The 18804-nt window shown below is 48.3% G+C and overlaps 1 long non-coding RNA gene across 1 annotated transcript; it reads left to right on the top strand.

Annotated features, from left to right (window-relative positions):
- Nucleotides 1-10605: 10605 nt before the first annotated feature.
- On the top strand, nucleotides 10606-17281 carry LOC119954357. The gene is made up of 2 exons (XR_005458217.1): nucleotides 10606-11375; nucleotides 14872-17281. It is a non-coding gene; the product is annotated as an uncharacterized LOC119954357 (long non-coding RNA).
- The last annotated feature ends 1523 nt before the right edge of the window (nucleotides 17282-18804 follow it).

Genomic DNA, 18804 nt, shown 5'->3' with positions numbered 1-18804 from the left:
CTGACCCTCACCGGTACCAGATTCGGTGAGGGGTTCGCGCCAACTTCCCTGTTGTGAAACTCCCACAGATTTTGCCCATTTAAGTGGGCACTTAGCCTCAGGAACGGAGAATCCAGCCCCTGGATTATTATTAATAAGAATTGTACAGGAGCCTCATAGCTGCAGCTTGCTCCCCAAATGTCTGTGCCTTGGAGCCTATCTCACTACGGGATGATTCCACACCCTCATTCTGCTTGTTCATCTTAAAGGGACAATCGCTATGGCACCACTCGTCAACTTTGCACTTTTCAGGGCAGCACGGTGGTGCAGTGGGTTAGAACAGCCTCACGCGCCGAGGTCCCAGGTTCGATCCCGGCTCTGGTTCACTGTCAGTGTGGAGTTTGCACATTCTCCCCGTGTCTGCATGGGTTTCACCTCCACAACCCAAAGATGTGCAGGCTAGGTGGATTGGCCATGCTAAATTGCCCCTTAATTGGAAAAAAATAATTGGGTACTCTAAATTTATTTTAAATATTAAAAAAACACTTTTCCAACACCATTCTGTCCCTCGGTTCATTTTTTTGGAGCTGGGATGGAGGGGGTGGGGTGGGGTGAAGGGGGGGTGGAGGCCGGCATGGGGAGGCAAGTCTACCTGCCTGAAACCTCTGGATATTAAGGCCCTTTAAAGGCCAATAAGGTATATTGTCAGAGACTGAGTTGAAGCCTTGCCCACCTGTGCTAACTGGCTTCAGCTGCAACCAAAGGCCACCCTGCAGAGGGGGCCCCCGTAATGCTCTTGTCGGATGGTCTGATTTATATTACAAGAACACTTGTAGCTAATGCTATAAACATTGTATTAACATTAACTGTGGGTAAACTATATACAAGACAACAGATGAATTAGCAGTAAGATCATGCACAAGTAACCTCTCTCCAGCTTCCTCCAGCCAGTCTGAGGGATCACCTGACTCTAACATTCACTTATGTACTAATGAGATTACTAGTGGTCAGTCGGTGAATTACAACGCAACCATATCATAGAATCATGGAATTTACAGTGCAGAAGGAGGCCATTCGACCCATCGAGTCTGCACCGCTCTTGGAAAGAGCATCCTACCCAAGGTCCACACCTCCACCCTATCCCCATAACCCAGTAACCCCACCCAACCATTTTGGACACTAAGGGCAATTTAGCATGGCCAATCCATCTAATCTGCACATCTTTGGACTGGGGGAGGAAACCGGAGCGCTTGGAGGAAACCCACGCACACACGGGGAGAACGTGCAGACTCCGCTCAGACAGTCACCCAAGCTGGGAATCGAACCTGGGACCCTGGAGCTCTGAAGCAACTGTGCTAACCGCCATACTACCGTGCTGCCCATATCACTACGTCCCCCTCTCAAAAATGGCGGCTCGGCTGCAAAAGACATTTTTATTTAAAATGAAGAATTTTGCAGAGAGGGTGTTTTTATTGGGTCACCGTCTCCCGTCATTTTTAAGACTGCTTCCTCAGGTTTCCTATTGGCCCTCCAGCTTCAGGAGTCCACCTACTTAATTGTCTCTGAGCCCACAGCATATTACATTATTATATTATATGGCGGCGTTACATTTTCTTGAGATTATCCTGTTTTATTTTCTGCAGCATGTAACAAACTCCCCCAGTCTTGGAAAATTAATTGGTCAATTCGGGGAAAATCAGAGCCAGCCACACAGTGCAGACTTTCACCACTATTCAACGTGCATGAATACCTGCCCTCATTTTCAAACAGATGCATAATTCCTTTCACCACTTTACGGCCGAAAGCAAGCTCCTCGGGCAGAATTCTCCGACCCCCGCCGGGTTGGAGCATCGCCAGGGTGGGGTAGCGTGAATCCCGCCCCGCCGGCTGCCGAATTCTCCGGCGCCGGGGATTTGGCGGGGGTGGGAATCGCGCCAGTCGGGGGCGTTGGCAGCCGGCCACCCGGCGATTCTCCGGCCCACGATGGGCCGAGTGGCCGCCCGTTTTCAGCCGGTCCCGCCGGCACAAATTAGACCTGATACTTACCGGCGGGAACTGGCTCCACGGGTGTCCTCCGGAGTCCTTGGGGGGGGCCCATGGGGATCTGGCCCCCCAAGGGTGCCCCCATGGTGGCCTGGCCCACAATTGGAGCCCACCGATCCGCGGACAGGCCTGTGCGGTGGGGGCACTCTATTCCTCCGCACCGGCCAGTGTAACGGTCAGCGATGGCCAGCGCGGAGATGAAACCCCCCCTGCGCATGCGCTGGGATGACGCCAGCACACACTGGCGCTCCCACGCCTGTGCTAACTCGCGCCGGCTGGCGGAGGCCCTTCAGCGCCGGTTGGGTGGTGCCAAGCCCCTTCCGCGTCAGCCAGTGCAGCGTAAACCACTCCCGCACCGGCCTAGCCCCTAAAGGTGCGGAGGATCCCGCACCTTCGGGGCGGCCCGACACCGGAGTGGTTCCCGCCACTCCTTCGCGCCGGAGTTGCCCGCCCCGCCGGTTTCCAAAGAATCCCGCCCTTTTCACACTTGGCTCCTTCAGTAAAATTATTGATGCGTGCACGAGCTTGACCCTGCTTTATTTTTTAAGTAGTTACCGCGTGGGCAAGTCCCCTCTTTAACATGATCGATGAAGAAACAACCTTGAAGCACAAAGAATGTTTTCCAACAAATAACGTTCCTTCTGCTACCCTGAGAATGCAGCTTTTTCAGACCAGACAAATATTTGTTCCAGCAAAACACTGGAAGAGTGATTGATTGGAACAGGGACTTCTGTGCATCCCCAGGGGAGAAAGTTACAGCTTGGACAGGTTTGACAAATCCAAAGTAAACAAGGACAATGCCCAAAATGTAAAGAAAAATAGGGATAGATTCCAGCAGCGGTGTTGTTCTTACTAAAATAAAAGAAGAGCATTCTGCAAATATCCGGCACCATTTTCTTTCCATTGAGTTCAAATCCTCTTGGCATTTTCCAGTCGAGTTAGAATCACTTTAACAATTGTGATATTTGTCTTCAGTCCCTGGTCCCTAGAGTTTAGCAACAACGCAGTTTTTTTCACCTGATTTCACCTTCTATTTTTGAAATCTATTGGACATTTTGCACTTGCAAAATTGCAGTTAAAAATATTTAACCTGTATTCCCTTATATTGCTTGCTTTACAAATCATGTTGTTCAACACAAGTATAAATTTGCAATTTCCGTTTGCTGCTGTATCCTGTTGGGCTTTTTTTTTTGAGCTGCTGAACCTTGTAGGTTAGTGACTATCCCCCTCCTCCTCATTAATTTCCATCTATTTATGGTGTGCATTCGTCACACTTGAGATGCAGCACTTCAAAGTGTCACATTTTCCTTAGAACTGCAAAAATGATCTTAATAAAAAGGACTGCACGAAAGATAGTCATTTCCCGCTGGCTGTTGTGATTTTGAGGAGAGGCTGTGCATTTAAATGCCAATGTACAGAAGTACGTTAACCTTCTAGCTGACCTCAGATGTGCCTGTTTGCAGCAATTAGGGCTTGTGTGCCTAAGAGTCCAAATTCCACACTGCTGCAATTTACCGGCGGGGTAATAAAACACATCATCAGATGTACCTGTCACAAAAGGTGTCGTGTGGCCTGCTGTGATGGTAGGTCTGTTAACACCAATAATAATACAACAGATTAAGAGCATATTACATGGCGATCATACATTTTATTGAGCTGATACTCTGCAGCAAGTGACTAACATTAAAACACCCCCCCCCCCCCCCCCCCCCCAGAGGCTTGTAAACCATTTTCTTGCATTCAATTATTACGCAGAAAATTTCCCACTGGCTTTGTACCCATCCACCCCCACCTCGGTGGCAGGGCCGGTTTTAAGCCTATTTGACCAATTTCATCAAATTGGGCCCCGCACCTTAAGGGGGCCCCGTGCCAGCGGCGACAGAGTTACCGTTTGAAGCCTTTTCTGTATTCTAAGAGGAACTATAGGGTAGTTTTTACTTTTGGGGAACGCACCGCATTACCGTCGACAAATCCTTCAGCCCTGCGCCGCCAAATCCTTCCGCCCGGGTAAGTAAGTTTCAAAATTTTAGTATATCAAGCATTTAATGTTTTTTTTTGGTTAAAGACGAGCATACTACACGAAATATCAACATACATAAATTTTTACTTTTGTAGAGTAGGGGCCCCGCCATCACTTTTCTAATTGGCCCCGCAATTCCTAGCACCGGCCCTGCTCGGTTGGGCACAAACAAGTCGTTATGTGTCGGCCTTAGTTTCCTGCTGAAGACCATTGGGTCAGCAGACAATACCTACAGCCATAGTGGAAGAGCAGGAATCATCCAAAGGATTTCATAGATTTCATAGATTTTTACAGTGCAAAAGGAGGCCATTCGGCCCATTGAGTCTGCACCGGCTCTTGGAAAGAGCACCTCCACCCCATCCCCATAACCCAATAACCCCACCCAACACTAAGGGCAATTTTGGACACTAAGGGCAATTTAGCATGGCCAATCCACCTAACCTGCACATCTTTGGACTGTGGGAGGAAACCGGAGCACCCGGAGGAAACCCACGCACACACGGGGAGGATGTGCAGACTCCACACAGACAGTGACCCAAGCCGGAATCGAACCTGGGACCCTGGAGCTGTGAAGCGATTGTGCTAACCACAATGCTACCGTTGGATTGGGTTGGTTGTGAAATTTGACAATCCCCGGTTTGCTTGACTGTGAAAAATTCTTTGGCCATCAATTTTGTCTCTTTCTGATCCTCTCATGAGAGAACTTGGTTTGTGCTGGCCTGAGCTGGAATGTGTCGCCCCAAGGCCCACCCGATATAAGCTCTGTCCTCCATTTCCTGTCTAATTGTGCTGACAACAGCTTTGAGGAAGTGAGTAATTATTCCCCCTATCGCACTAACGAGGCATGCTATTGATTAATCGCAGTGCAAGGTCTGTAGTTAACGCTGGAACTTGAGAGCTGATCAGAATGAAAAAGCAAGTAAAGTAATTTATTTTCTGGTGCGGGGGGGCAAAAGGTAGCCTCATGTCACTGCAGCCAGCCCTTTCCGTTTGTAGTGATCTCTGTATGTGCATGTACATAAGGGCTAATGTGTAATCAGTAGCACCAGATGATCACTAGAGGTCCGGATGAACAGGGGTATAAAAACAACCGCATTGTGTGTCTCTCTCTCTTTTGGATGAACTGTGACCAGAACAGGAGTATCAGATTAGCTCAGGTGGTTCGTGTAGTTACTCATAGTTACTGTCGTTCGATCTTGTTAACCTTATCACTAGTATCAGTGTTCAAGTAAAGAACTCACGCAATTATTGTTATAGTTATTGGATAAACCTTCTGTTACTACTGGACGAGTTTGAGTCTTCTTCATTGAGATTCAGAAAACCGCATCAGCAACCAAGGTTTGAGTAACAGATATTACATTCAGTAGTATATCAAAACATACAGGAGTGTAATAAAAGATGGTACCAGGGCTGTTGGCTTTACAAGAACTAGTTAGATTAGGTGAGACAAAAAGAAAGAAAACAAAATACCGACTGTTCAACTGTGGAAGACTTCGCAGCAGATGGATCCTCGACGACTAAACGATTCGATGGACCACGTTCAAGGTTCATGGTAGCTAAAAACTAATGGTAACTTAAGTAATAACTAGAAAATGGTTATACAACAGTTCCAAGTATATATGGCAGTTAATGATTTAAACACGGCCTCTGAAAAAAGGAAAAGAGCACTGCTACTCGCAATAGCAGGACATGAAGCCATTGAGATATATAAGTCCTTTCATTTCTTGGAAGGTGAGGACAAAACTAAATTTAAAGTGACGATCACAAAATTTGAAGAACACTGTAAAAGTCAGTCTGGTGCGATGCTGGAAAGATTTAACTTTCGTCATTGGTGCCAGAGAAACGAAGAGCACATCACTAATTTTATTACAGACCTCAAGTTAATAGCACAAGGCTGTAATTTTGCTGATTTCAGAAACTGAATGATAATGGATCAATTAATTTATGGACTACTGTATCTGATAAAAATTTGAGGAAAGAACTTTCACAAAAAAAGTATCTAACTCTAAATCACAATTAAACAGCGCATGGTGCATGAACAGAAAAAAAAAGTCAAAATCAGACAACAAAGTGATTCAACCATTTAAACACCTCATAATGACTTGTTGGGACTGAACTACAAGCAAATGAGAGAGAAAAAGAAACCTAAAAGACTAAATGTATTAACATTTGACTGATTAACTCATTGATTTTATGCCATGCATTTGCAAGCTGCATCCATTATGTTTGTTCAACTTTCTTTACAACATACAGAAAATATGTAACAAGAAAAAAAGGGGGATGTAGTGATCTCTGTGTGCATATGCATAGAAAGCTGGTTTAGCTCAGTGGGCTAGACAGCTGCGCGGGTTCAATTCACATACCAGCTTACACGAACAGGCATCGGAATGTGGGGACTAGGGGCTTTTCACAGTAACTTCATACTTGTGACATTAAAAGATTATTATTATTATGTACATAAGGGGTTAATGTGTAATCAGTAGCACAGATGTTCACTAGAGGGCTGTTATACAAACAGGAGTATAAAAGCAACCACATTGTGTGTGTCTCTCTCTATCTTTTGGATGTACTGTGACCAGGACAGGAGTATCAGATTAGCTCAGGTGGTTAGTGTAGTTACTTATAGTTACTGTAGTTAGATCTTGTTAACCTTATCAGTAGTATCAATGTTAAAGTAAAGAACTCATGCAATTATTGTTATAATTACTCAATAAACCTTTTGTTACCACTGGACAGGTTAGAGTCTTCTTCATTGCGATTCTGGAGTCCTCATCAGCAACCAAGGTTTGAGTAAAACATATTACACCAAGTAGTATATCAAAACACACAAAGTGGAATAAAATATGGTACAGGAGTGTAATAAAAGACCGCTATTCCTCCAAAGATGCACCCTGTAGAGGAAATGATGACTGGAATTCTCTGGCCATCGGGATTCACTTTTCCTGCTGTCAGCTCACCCCACCCGTGAGTTTCCCAGCTGCGTGGGATGGCTTCAATGGAAAATCCCATTGACAAGAGACGGGAACAGGGAATCCCACCGCAAGCGAAAGGCGTACCGCCGAGAGACACGGGGCTGCGGGAGCGCAGAATCACGCCCGATATCTTGAGGTGGGTTTTCGGTTTTCCAGGGCTATGGTTACCCTCACCTAACTGGCAATGCTAATTCAAACACTGTGGGGCCAAACCACATCAGCTCTTTGCCTTAGCATGACCTTGTTAAATCACAGCTCTCCATTCAGTAATATTCCACGGCGTCTCTTCGGCTGAGTGCTAATGAGTTCCCTGTTCTTCTCTCGTGTGTGCCATTATTTGTTTCCTTCGTTGAAAGTGAACTATTCCATTCAACCATCCCAGGTTTAATGTACTTTTGGAAAGCTGGAGGTTAAACCTTCCCAGTAAACAGCCACTGCTAAAAGGGAGTTTTGCGTTAAACCTGAGAAATATTCCAGCGCCCCAATGGTCAATTTGGGTATCAGAGGTAGAAGTTACATGGAACTGGGACATTGTTTGCACAGCATAAATAAATGAGAGGGAATTCCCCGGGCATCGTAATTCACTTTTCCTGCCGGCACCACATCCCAGCCCCCAGGTGTCCAGCTGGCGTGGGGTGGTTTCAAAGGGAAATCCCATTGGCAAACGGTGGGCAGAGAGAATCACGGCGCCAGTGAACGGTGCGCTGCCGAGAAACACGCGGCCGGGTAATGGAGAATCCACTCTAAGATATTCAAGAACTAAGTATCAGTATAGTTTGGCCAGATCGTCTGTGATTCTCCTCGACCTAAGTGAATCCAATTAATACCATTAATGTTGAGGAGTTGTTTACCTACACTGTACTAAATATATATTCGAGAGCTAATTAAAGAATCACCTACCTGCTCAATGCCAGAGATGAGTGAATGGCCAACACACTGATATATGTGCGATGGACTGGCACAGAGATGAAATTATATTTACTTTATTTTTCATGAGATCGGAGTGTCACGGGCAAAGTGCTTTTATCACATGACTTCCTGCCTCCAATTGTCCCATCCTCTCACTCCTACCACTGGTTGCCCATCCTCAGTCCATCACCTTCTTATAGCCAATTGGAATATAAATGCATTCATCATGACCCAACTGTATGATTCTTGACCTTCAGCCAAACAAGCAAAGTCTTATAACTGATGATAAATTCACACAATTTGGTTCTCTAAGTCCTGGAAACTCCAAGACAATTCTGGAATATTGAGCGCCCTGGAGACCCCAACTGCAAAGCATGGCTTCAGCCCATTTGACTGGTAATTGTGCCTAGCTCATTTTACATGACATAATGGGTTGAGTTCTTTGCTTCGAGATGGCAGTGAAAATCGTGATAGGCGGAGAATCGCACGTAATGGAAAAATTGCGATTTGAAATGAAATGAAAAATGAAATGAAAATCGCTTATTGTCACGAGTAGGCTTCAATGAAGTTACTGTGAAAAGCCCCTAGTCGCCAGATTCCGGCGCCTGTCCGGGGAGGCTGGTACGGGAATCGAACCGTGCTGCTGGCCTGCTTGGTCTGCTTTAAAAGCCAGCGATTTAGCTCAGTGAGCTAAACCAGCCCCTGATTTGTGCCCAGTGTCATGTGAGAGCGTCTTCAAGAAATGGGTGTTTATTACTGCATTGATGTCAGAGAGTGTGTGGAGCTGGGCTGTCTGTCAGCTTCTTACTTTCGTTTTAGGCTGTTTGCTGCAGGGTTTTAGTTTCGTTTTCAGAGCTGGATAGCTGCAGTCACAGCCAAAAGGGGTATTAGTCTCTCTCTCTCTGTAATCTAAAAACTGTAAATTGATCCTTTGGTTATTTAAAACTAATAACTGCTCTCAATAGTGACTTTAACCTGATGTGTTTCTGTTAAAAGTTCTTTTTTAAGTCTTATGGATGTTAAAAGGACAGTTTAAGGATTACGTAGTGCTGTATTCTTTGGGGGTTGTATTTGAATTGATGGTTGCTGAGATGTTCACTATGTTTTAAAAAGGTTAACTTGAGTTCATAGAATAAACATTGTTTGCTTTAAAAAATACTTTTCCATTTCTGCTGTACCACTCCTGTAGAGTGGGCCGTGTGCTCCCCATACCACAATCTATTAAAAATTGTGGGTCAGGTGAACTCCATGATACACTTTGGGGTTCTCTTAACCCTGGCCCATAACACCAGTGGCAATTCCATTGCCATGTTCCGATCCCTCGCTGGCAGCGTTATCAATACTTGCCAGTGGGCCCATGTAAAACCATCGTATATCATTAACAGGTTGAACCCCTCCACCCCTCTGTGATGCTCTGCCTCGTTAGGCAGAAGTCATGCAGGAGCGAATTGGTGCAAGTATTTACAGGCAGGGCCTGGGCTCCATGGCTGTTGAGGGGGAGCGAGGATATAGGAGAACTCTCAAAAACAGTCTAAAATTGTTGGGCTTGCTGGGGAGGAGGAGGGGGGATGGTGGTTGGCTGCCCAGGTTGGGGTGATTAACAGGGAACAACTTGGTGCCACGTCCGTAGACTCGGGCGGTGTTCCTCTCAGGATCGGGCTGGCCTGGCCCATTGCTGCAATATGTGGATTTAAGTTCACCCCTTTGGTGCTACTTATAAGCCCCTGGCTGTTCACTCTGCTGACTGCTCACTGTGTTCTGTAAATGTTCAGAGAGCCTCTGGTCATTTGGGAACCCACCTGGGCCACCACTCAGGAAACCCACACCCCAGAAGCATCATGGATGAAATGGGTATGGTCAAGGTCAATCAGTGGCACGCCAGGTACTGGGGGCCCTCAGTGCACTCATCAAGTGCAGACCCACTGTCGGAGAAGCAGAGATCACCACAAACAAAGGACACATGCACAGTGGCCTATGGCACCACCCCCTGGCATACTACCCCACCAGGCATGGAAGCTGAACCAGGGCTAGATCACCACTTAGGACCACGTGCTGACTCCAAGATCTGCCTACTCAACGCGCCCCTGCACCCATCCATCCTGTCCGCTGCCAGGCACCCGGACCAACTCTCTGTCATGCTGCAGCTATGCTCCCAACCGACACACACTTCCCTCACTCACTGCCATCTGTAGGACCTGTGATTGGTGGCGCATGGTGATGTTCTCCACCACTCAACCAGGTGCCACCCTGCTGGTGGGGGGGATAGCATACAGCCCAGCCAATGAGACCCGCAGTAGACCCCACTGGGAGAAAGAGGACAGGGGCCACAGAGCCTATCGCTGACACAGGTTGCAGAACCCAGCGGTACCCTTGTTGACAGGGATTGGTGGTGGGGATAGAGGATCCCCACCGCACAGGCCTGGTGCCACTCACTGATGGGGACAGGGAGGCGGTGCGGATGGCAACAAATCAAGAGGGCAGAGTGAGAGGTGGGGTTGGGGTGGGGGGGGGACATGTTGAGGGTGGCATTGCAATGCAACTCAACATCACCATGTAACCTGGTGGCTTTGGATGGACAAGGGAATACTCGTCTTACTAACATTTCCAACTCTTTCCCCTCTCTCTCCCCTTGCAGAGAATGAATTTCAGCAGCCAGCCAGCTGTGCGCGCTATGTATGTGGCCGTTAAAGACGCAGAGAGGCTAGAGGAGCAGAGCCTACTCAGGGACGGTCCTACACAAGGGAAGCCTACCCCCGAAGAGCAAGGGCCAACCAGTGAGATTCAAGTGTCGGTAGTCCAACGGGCCGAGGATGAGTTGTGAAGGAGAGGCCGCACCAACATTGCTGAATCCTGGCTCTGAGCCTGCATCTCTACCAGGGATGGGATCATACTTTCCAGAAGCGCGACACCTGCCCATACTGTAGCTGTTCCCTGGGATTGGGTAGCCCTCCCACCTCCCCCTCCATTGTGAGGCCCTGCCTCCACCTGATGTCTGCAGCATGTGTGAAGGAAGAACCAATAGGTCACCCGGGAGCCTCTTCACTAAAATGCCCCATTAAGGTGACAGTCTCTGACAGCAGTGATGAGTAGTTGGTATCTTCCACCCGGACTGGCTGTCTGGGGTGTTCTGGTGATGTGTCTGGGATAGCCCGGCCTTGTCCAATGGTGATCCTGCAATGTAAAAGACAAAAGACATGGTGGGATGTTGAGGTGGAGTGGTCCATGGGAGAGGGGTGACTCACTTGCTGCAAGGACATCGGCATTGCATTGGGCTCTCACTTGTTTGCTGAATGCCAACCTCCGTGTCAGCCACTTCCCATTCCCTGGCCTCGCCTGCCAGCTGCATTGCCCTCTCCTCGGCTGGGGTGTGGCTCCGCTCTTCTGTCCCTCGTGATTGTTATGGGCCATCTGATCCTCGTGGACACAGAAAGGACATGGTGAAATACTGGGAGGTGAGTTCTACAGCGCATCTGCAGATGGAGGCATGGATGTGCGAGGCTCCTCGCCAAAGAGCATAATACAGGTGTTGGGGGTTTGGTGGAGGGTGAGATGTAAGGGAGATGCAGGTGGGTCTTCTTGGAGCTATCTTCTTGGAATGAGAGTGTGTGGTGAGTGGAGCGCTTGTAAGCAGCTAAAGCTTGTCACGTTCTTCAGCACTAATTCTGACCCCAGCGAATGATTCTGCTGTGTCAGTGGGAATTTCTCTCAATTCGTATGGACAGAGTGCTGGCCCATTTGCATGTCCTTAATCGCCAAACGAATAGCGCCCCCAACGGAAAAGCGTATCACACGCTATTCAGTTCCTGCATGAAAAACATTAGGGCAGGATTCTCCATTTGGAGTCTCCCGCCAGAGTCAATGCTGCGAGCATCAGGAAGCGATACCCAATCCTTAGCCATGCATCTGAGGGATCCCACTATCGGGCCGCCATTTTGAGTGGGTGTCCCAAAAGAGAGGCCTGTGGCTGAGGCCCCCCCTCCCCACCATACTACCCCCACCCCAGTATGGGGGGGTGAACCGCCACCCTCCTTCACGCTTGAGTGACTTTAAAGTAGATAGCTAATGGAAACTAACAGAAAGCACTTCACTGTCTTTGAAGTAGTCCAGGAACTGTCAATTAAAGGTTGATGTTTATAAATATTGTGGCTAGTTTCACAGATGACTACTTCAAAATCACTCAAACGTGAACGGAGGTGAATGGAACGATGCAGACAGCTGGGTGTGTGTGGAAGGTCTAAATCACAGTCTACTAAAATCAGTATCAAAGGTAATTGAATGAATGGCTTGCTGGTCATAGATCTGAGGGGGTTTAAATCCAGCTAATTGGTTTTTGCTTTCCAGGAATGGACAGGTGCTGCTTCCTATGTCTGAGTCAGCAGGTGTATTGCCCAGTTGAGTGTTAAATCAGTGATTTTGTTCACTACCTCTGCCTGGACTGCTCTCTAGCATCCAGACAGGGATTTCTCTTCTGGGGGGCTTTCAGACCACGGTTTCTCTTTTTGGGGATTTCAGAAAGGGGTCTTTCTCCCTAGGAGATCTCTGGTGAAGGTCTCTTTAATTAGGGGGTCTCTAGTGGGGGGTGGTGTGGAGTGTCCGGTTGGGCGGGGTGGGCAGGTCTTACATTTTGTGGGGGGGGGGTGGCCTCACGATGGACTTTGGGGACAACTCCCTGAAAGTGTTGCCCTCTTGGCCCACCCCAAGATCCATGGCATCAGGTACACGTTTATTAAGATCTGTACCAATTCTCGCCCACGTGATTCCCAGCCCAGAGAATCACAAGGGCCTGGAGAGTACGGTGCCCAGCCCATCCTCCAGCTGGCACAGGGTGCAAATCTCGATCCCAACACCAGCGGAAAATTGCAGCATCGTAACGGGATCAGCATCCGCCGCAGGATCCCATTTTGTGCCCGACACCAGATTCCCCGCTGCCCGCCATCGGTTGGGAGTTCCCGATGTGGCAGAGAATCCAACGGTTAGTCTCCCAAATGGAGAATCCCGGCTCAGGTCTCAGCGGTCGGGAATCCGATGTGGCAGCTGTGTCCAGGGCCACCAATAGTTGGGTTGCTGCTGGCCGGGGGGGGGGGGGGGGGGGGGGGGGGGGGGCTTTGGCGAGGGCTGGGGGTACTGCTACGGGGTGCCCTGAGGGTGGCGAGGAGGTGTCCAGGAAGGAATCACCTAGCAGGTCGGGTCTGCGCACGGCCAGCACCATGTTGTACGGCGCGACCGCGGCAGGTCGTTGCCATGCGCATGACCCGGCCACAGACCCGGCAATTCTCCAGCCGTTAATGTCGTGGGGTTTTACCAGGCTCAGCTGCTAGCCTCTCACCGATCCCAGGAGGTTCAGCTCCGATTTTGGCGTCGTAAAGTGCCGCAGTCGCCACGCCGGCATCGACACTTAGCCTCAAAACCGGAGCATCCAGCTCTATGAGTTGACGGACCTGGCACCAACGGCGGGATTCTCTGATCCTGAGGCAAAGTGTTGACGCCGTCGTAAACGCCGTCGCGTTTCACGATGGCATCAACAGGCTCTCAGGAGCAGCGATTCCGAGCCCCTCAGTAGGCCAGCACAGCACTGGAGCGACCCAGGACGCCCCAGCTGCCGATGCCAGCGTCAAATGGGCGCCGCGGGCCTGTGCGCCGTGCGATCGGCGTGGTTGCACGCATGCACGGTGGCTCCCTTCTCCATGCTGGTCCCGACGCAACGTGGCGTAGGGCTACAGAGGCCGGCGTGGAGCAAAAGGGGCCCCAGCCCGAGAGGCCAGCCTGCCGATAGGTAGGCCCCGATCGCAGGTGAGGCTACAGCGGAGGCCCCCTCCCGGGGTCAGACCCCCCCCCCCCCCTCACCCCCTACCCCCCACCAGGCCACCCCCGGATGGATGCACATTGAGAACCCGCCGAGTAAATCCACACTCGGACGGCAGCAGCGGGATTCAGCTATTTTTATGGCCCCGAGCCGAGAATTGCCGGGGGGGGGGTGGGGAAGCCGCGTAGAGCGGCCCTCGACCGGCACCACGCCGGCCGTGCCGACCGCATTGCCGCTGATTCTCCGCTCTCTGGAGAATCGGTGGACCGGCATCAGGGCGGCGTTGCACGATTCGCGCCCAGCCTGCCGATTCTCCGGCTCGGCGTGGGCTGAGAAAATCCTACCCCAAGTCTTTCCCGCTACCCCTCCCAGCCCAGGTACCCACCACCCCCTCAGCAAGCCCGACAATTTTTGAGACTCTTTTAGCCTTTCGCCATGGTTCCCCCGCCCCCCCCTTGTAAATACATGCCCCAATTCGCGCCTGCTTATTGTCCTGCCTGAGAGCGGTGGAGCAACGCAGAGGAGTGGACCGTGAAGTGTCCAATCCACTAATGAGATTTAAACCCATGCAAATGATGGGTTTGCACAAACCTCACTAAAGCCGCCAGCCGGGCGCAAATCGCAATTTTTCCATTGCGTACTATTCCCCGCTTGATCGCAATTCTCGCTGCCGGTTTCAGGAAGCGGAGAATTCAGCCCAGTAGCTCTACATCGTGACCTTAAACAAGAACAAAATTGTCTGTCCAGAATAAATTAGACCACTGTAATTAAATGTTGAAGGCTGATCAAAATCGTTGAACAGGTTAGCATAGAAATCCCTTCAGCCCATCTAATCTGCGTTAGATCTTTCAGAGAGAATCTACTTCCTCCGCCCTTTCCCCACATCATCACAATTCTTCCTTCTTCATTTATTCCTGCAAATCCTTTTTTGAAGGCCAGGAAGAAATCCGTAGCCACCAGTCATTTGAATCTCTGGGTTATCGGTTGGAAACAAATACAATTTATTTACCCTATTTAAACAATTCTGGCATCAAATCTCCACTTTGGCTTCCCCAAGTCTATTCATGTAACTTGAACCCCGATCGCCGAAATGGGAAGGAAAAATAAATATGTTAAATACATTCATTGTGACGTTTTATTTTTAGAAACGAGATCCTGATGGTGGGACCCAGAACAACAACAAGCCAATAAATATGACAACAATGTGCACAAAGTCTGCTCCAGCACTGTGTAGCATGATGGCGTGGAGACATTAATTATACTTTAGACTGCCTGTTTACCTCTTCCTGCCCATTACGCCTCTGACAGAGAGAAGAGAAACCTTCAAAAGGACATCATCTATTTGAGTGCACTCATTTTGTATTCCCGAAGTACAATCATTGTCTTTTCATTCAGCTTCATAACCAGGTGCGCCACTTGTGAAAAGCACCATCAAAGCATAGCTGAGATGTAGTTAAGACTATGTTTCAGGCGACAGAGGCTAATTTTACTTTTAAATAAAGATGTTTCAGAACGAGTGTTTTTAACCTCCTAATTATGAATTTGCATCAACTGAAGGCAGCCTGGATTCCATTTATTTTACTTACTGATCCCGGTGCGATCTCCTTTCTGTGCCTACAGCTGCTCCTGTTTCTAATGATCATATTTCCATTAGCCATATCCCTGTCAATCCAGCCCTCATCATTTAACTGCATGAACCAACGTAACGCTGGGAACATTCAACATTTTTTTAGGTCGATGCCTTTCAATCTGTTTTTACTTCCCCCTTTCATCTCATCGTACCTAAAGTTTCAGACTGATGCACTCCCAACTCCAGGAACAGGTGCAGGAGTAGACCATTCGGCCCGTCAAGCCTGCTCATTCATACCTGATCTTGGACACCAACTCCATTTTGCAGCCCGCTCCCCATAACCCTTGATTGCCCGAGGGACCATATAAGTCTATCTATCTTAGCCCTGAATATATTCAGCGATGGAGCATCCATCACCCCTCTGGGGTGGAGAATTTTAAAGATTCACAACCCTCTGAGTGAAGGATATTCTCCTCACCTCAGCCCTGAATGACCATCCCCATCTACTGAGGCTCTGTCCCCGTGTTTTATATTCCCCGGCCAGCAGAAACAACTCCCCAGTGTCTACCCTATCAAGCTGCTTCAGAATCTTGATTGTTTCAATGAGATCACCCCATATTCTTCAGAGAATATAGACCCAATTTACTTGGCATCTCAGACAAACATACGAATTAGGAGCAGGACTATTCAACCACTTGATCCTGCTCCGCCATTCAATAGGTTCGTGGTTGATCTAAATGTCGCCTCAACCTCACACTGATATCCTTTGAATTACTTGCTCGCCAATCATAGGACAACCCTCTCATCCTAGGGCCCAATCTAGTGGACCTTCGCTGTACTGTATCCAATGCAAGAACACCCTTCCTTTAATGTGGAGAGCAAAGCTGCAGGCAATGTTCAATGTGGAGTTTCACCAGGTCCAGTAGCAACTGGTGAGGGGAATCTCTACTCCCGGAGCCTGTCACTACTATTTCCCACTGAGGCCACCGCACGCTGCGGAGAAACCCGTGGGCCGCGATGCGCTGCTGGAGGCAACAGAGAATGCCAACAGCTGGAGAATTCCGGCACTTTTATTCATTAAATGCCTCTGCAATTTCTTCATTCATTGTGATCATTCCTCCTGTTTCTAAGCGACCAATGTTTGCTTTAGCTACTCTCTTCCTTTTTCTACAATTTTAAAAGCTCTTCCAATCTGATTTGATAGTCCTGGCTAGTTTGCGCTCACATTCTATTTCTTCTCTTTTTATTCACTTTTTGGTGACCCCTTGCTGGTTTCCTAAACAGTCCCAACCCTCAGGCTTCTTACTTTTTGTTTTTGCGAGATTGTTACCCTCTGCTTTTAATCCCTTTAGGAAGCCCTTTAGGAAGCCATGGATGGATTCTGTCTTCTGCTGCTTGTCAATGGGATTTCCCATTGAAGGCATCCCTGGGAAACCGTGGGGCTACGCTGACAGCGGGAAAAGCGGATCGCAAAGGCCGGAGAATTCGGGCCTGGGTCTATTTATCCAGATGAGTGTGGGAGCGTCAACACCAACGGCCCCACAGGTTTCCAGCCAATTCCTAAATGACAATTGAGAGCGGGAACTGCAGTCGATTATATGCACAGGCACTGTAGTGATCGTGTTGTTCTGGATCAGCTCAGTTAACTTATCACAGACTAGTATTAGACCCTGAATCTTTTACTCTTGGCATCAGTGATGTACTGAAAAAGACTTCAGGCACAACTGCACTGTTCTACCATTATGGCTCACCCTGCCTTCCTGTTCATATACTGTTATAACCTGCAAATAACTTAAGTGGTGGGAAAAATTAACTTCCCTACGAACCTTGTAGAATGTGAGCTCCCCCATAAGGAGAACCTCTCAACAATGTCTCATTGTAGGGTATATAAAACCCAACAGGCTGGCACTGGCAAGGCAGACCCGATTGGGAAGAACTGTGTATTGTATATCATAGTTATTGTAAATAAACCAAGTTTCTTTGAACTACTTGGCGTGGACTCCTTTCTGGCCTTATAAAAGAATGAAGTGCGGAATGCGACCATAGAATCGGGACAGTGCAGAAGGAGGCTACTCAGCCCATCGGGTCCGTACCGACCTTCTGAAAGAAGGTCCCACCTCAGCCACTCACCCACGCCTTCCCGTAACCCCACCTAACCTGCACATCTTTGTATTGTGAGAGGAAACTGGAGCACCCGAAGGAAACCCACTATACATTAGTGAGTGTCAGATACAAACTGCAGAATACAGCAAAGCAGTGCAATAAGTGCTAGTTAAAAACATTAAAAGGAAAACAACACACTACAATTCTCCCACAACACGTGGGAATTGTAGTTCTTGGGGGAACTGTGCGGGAGATGTATTTGTTCTTGCCCAATGATATATTTTCTAAGTTTGTCATATTTTTCTCCTTTATCTTCTGCTTCCCCATGACATGCACCATATTTGATACAATGCTAAATGAGATACAGTGGTATCGTGGTGACATTGCTGAATAATTCAGAGGCTGGGACTAATGATCTGGAGGCATGAGTTCAAAACCTATCATGGCAGCTGGTGAATCAGAATTTAATTAATTACATAAATCTGTAATAAAATGCGAGTCTCAGAAATATAGCTACAAGTCAACTGGATTGTCATTGAAACAAAACCTAACTGGGGCATCCTTCAGGGAATGTCTGCCACCGTTACCTGGTTTGGCTAAATGAGACTGCGGACCCACAGCAATGTGGCTGACTCTTAATCACCCACTGAAATGGCCTGGCGCCACTCGAATGTATTGAAGAGAGCGCCTCGTTGCCTCCCTCTCAAAAGCAATGGGGATGAGCAATAAATGCCAGCCTTGCCAGTCACGCCCACATTCCAAGAATGAATTAAAAAACGTGGATAGGCTGTCACGTTGTTGACGCCTTATAATCAATCCTCAGATGGAATTAGCAGCAGTAGGTTGAAGAAGATCGATCTTCGAGTGGCAATGCCTCGTGAACAAGCTGATGTTCATTCCCAATTGTGAGAGGAACTGAGCCCGTAGTTAGCGGATCATAGCAGAAGGAGGCCACCCGGCCTATCGAGTCGGCACCGGCCCTCGGAAAGAGCACCCCACCCAAGCCCTCACTTCCACCCTATCCCTGTAACCCAGTAACCCCACCCAACCCTTTTGGGCACAAAGGGCAATTTATCATGGCCAATCCATCTAACCCGCACAGCTTTGGACTGTGGGAGGAAACCGGAGCATCCGGAGGAAACCCACGCAGACACAGGGAGAACGATAAATCACTGCTGTTTCCAGGATGAAAATTACTCTTTCACCTCTCTCATTCTTGAGATTTAGAATCTACCCCGAACCATCTCACTAATGATGCCATCCAGATTCATATCTCAAACAGAGTATTCAAACTATTAAAGACACACGAAGAACATTGGAGCGCTAAAGTTAATGGATTAAAGCCAATAGTAAAACAACAATTAAACTGATTCCTTACAAACCCATTAAGGTCACACATTAATGC

The sequence above is a fragment of the Scyliorhinus canicula genome, chromosome 19 (assembly GCF_902713615.1).
Source record: "Scyliorhinus canicula chromosome 19, sScyCan1.1, whole genome shotgun sequence".
Lineage (NCBI taxonomy): Eukaryota > Metazoa > Chordata > Chondrichthyes > Carcharhiniformes > Scyliorhinidae > Scyliorhinus > Scyliorhinus canicula.
This window is presented reverse-complemented; position numbering and strand designations above follow the sequence as displayed.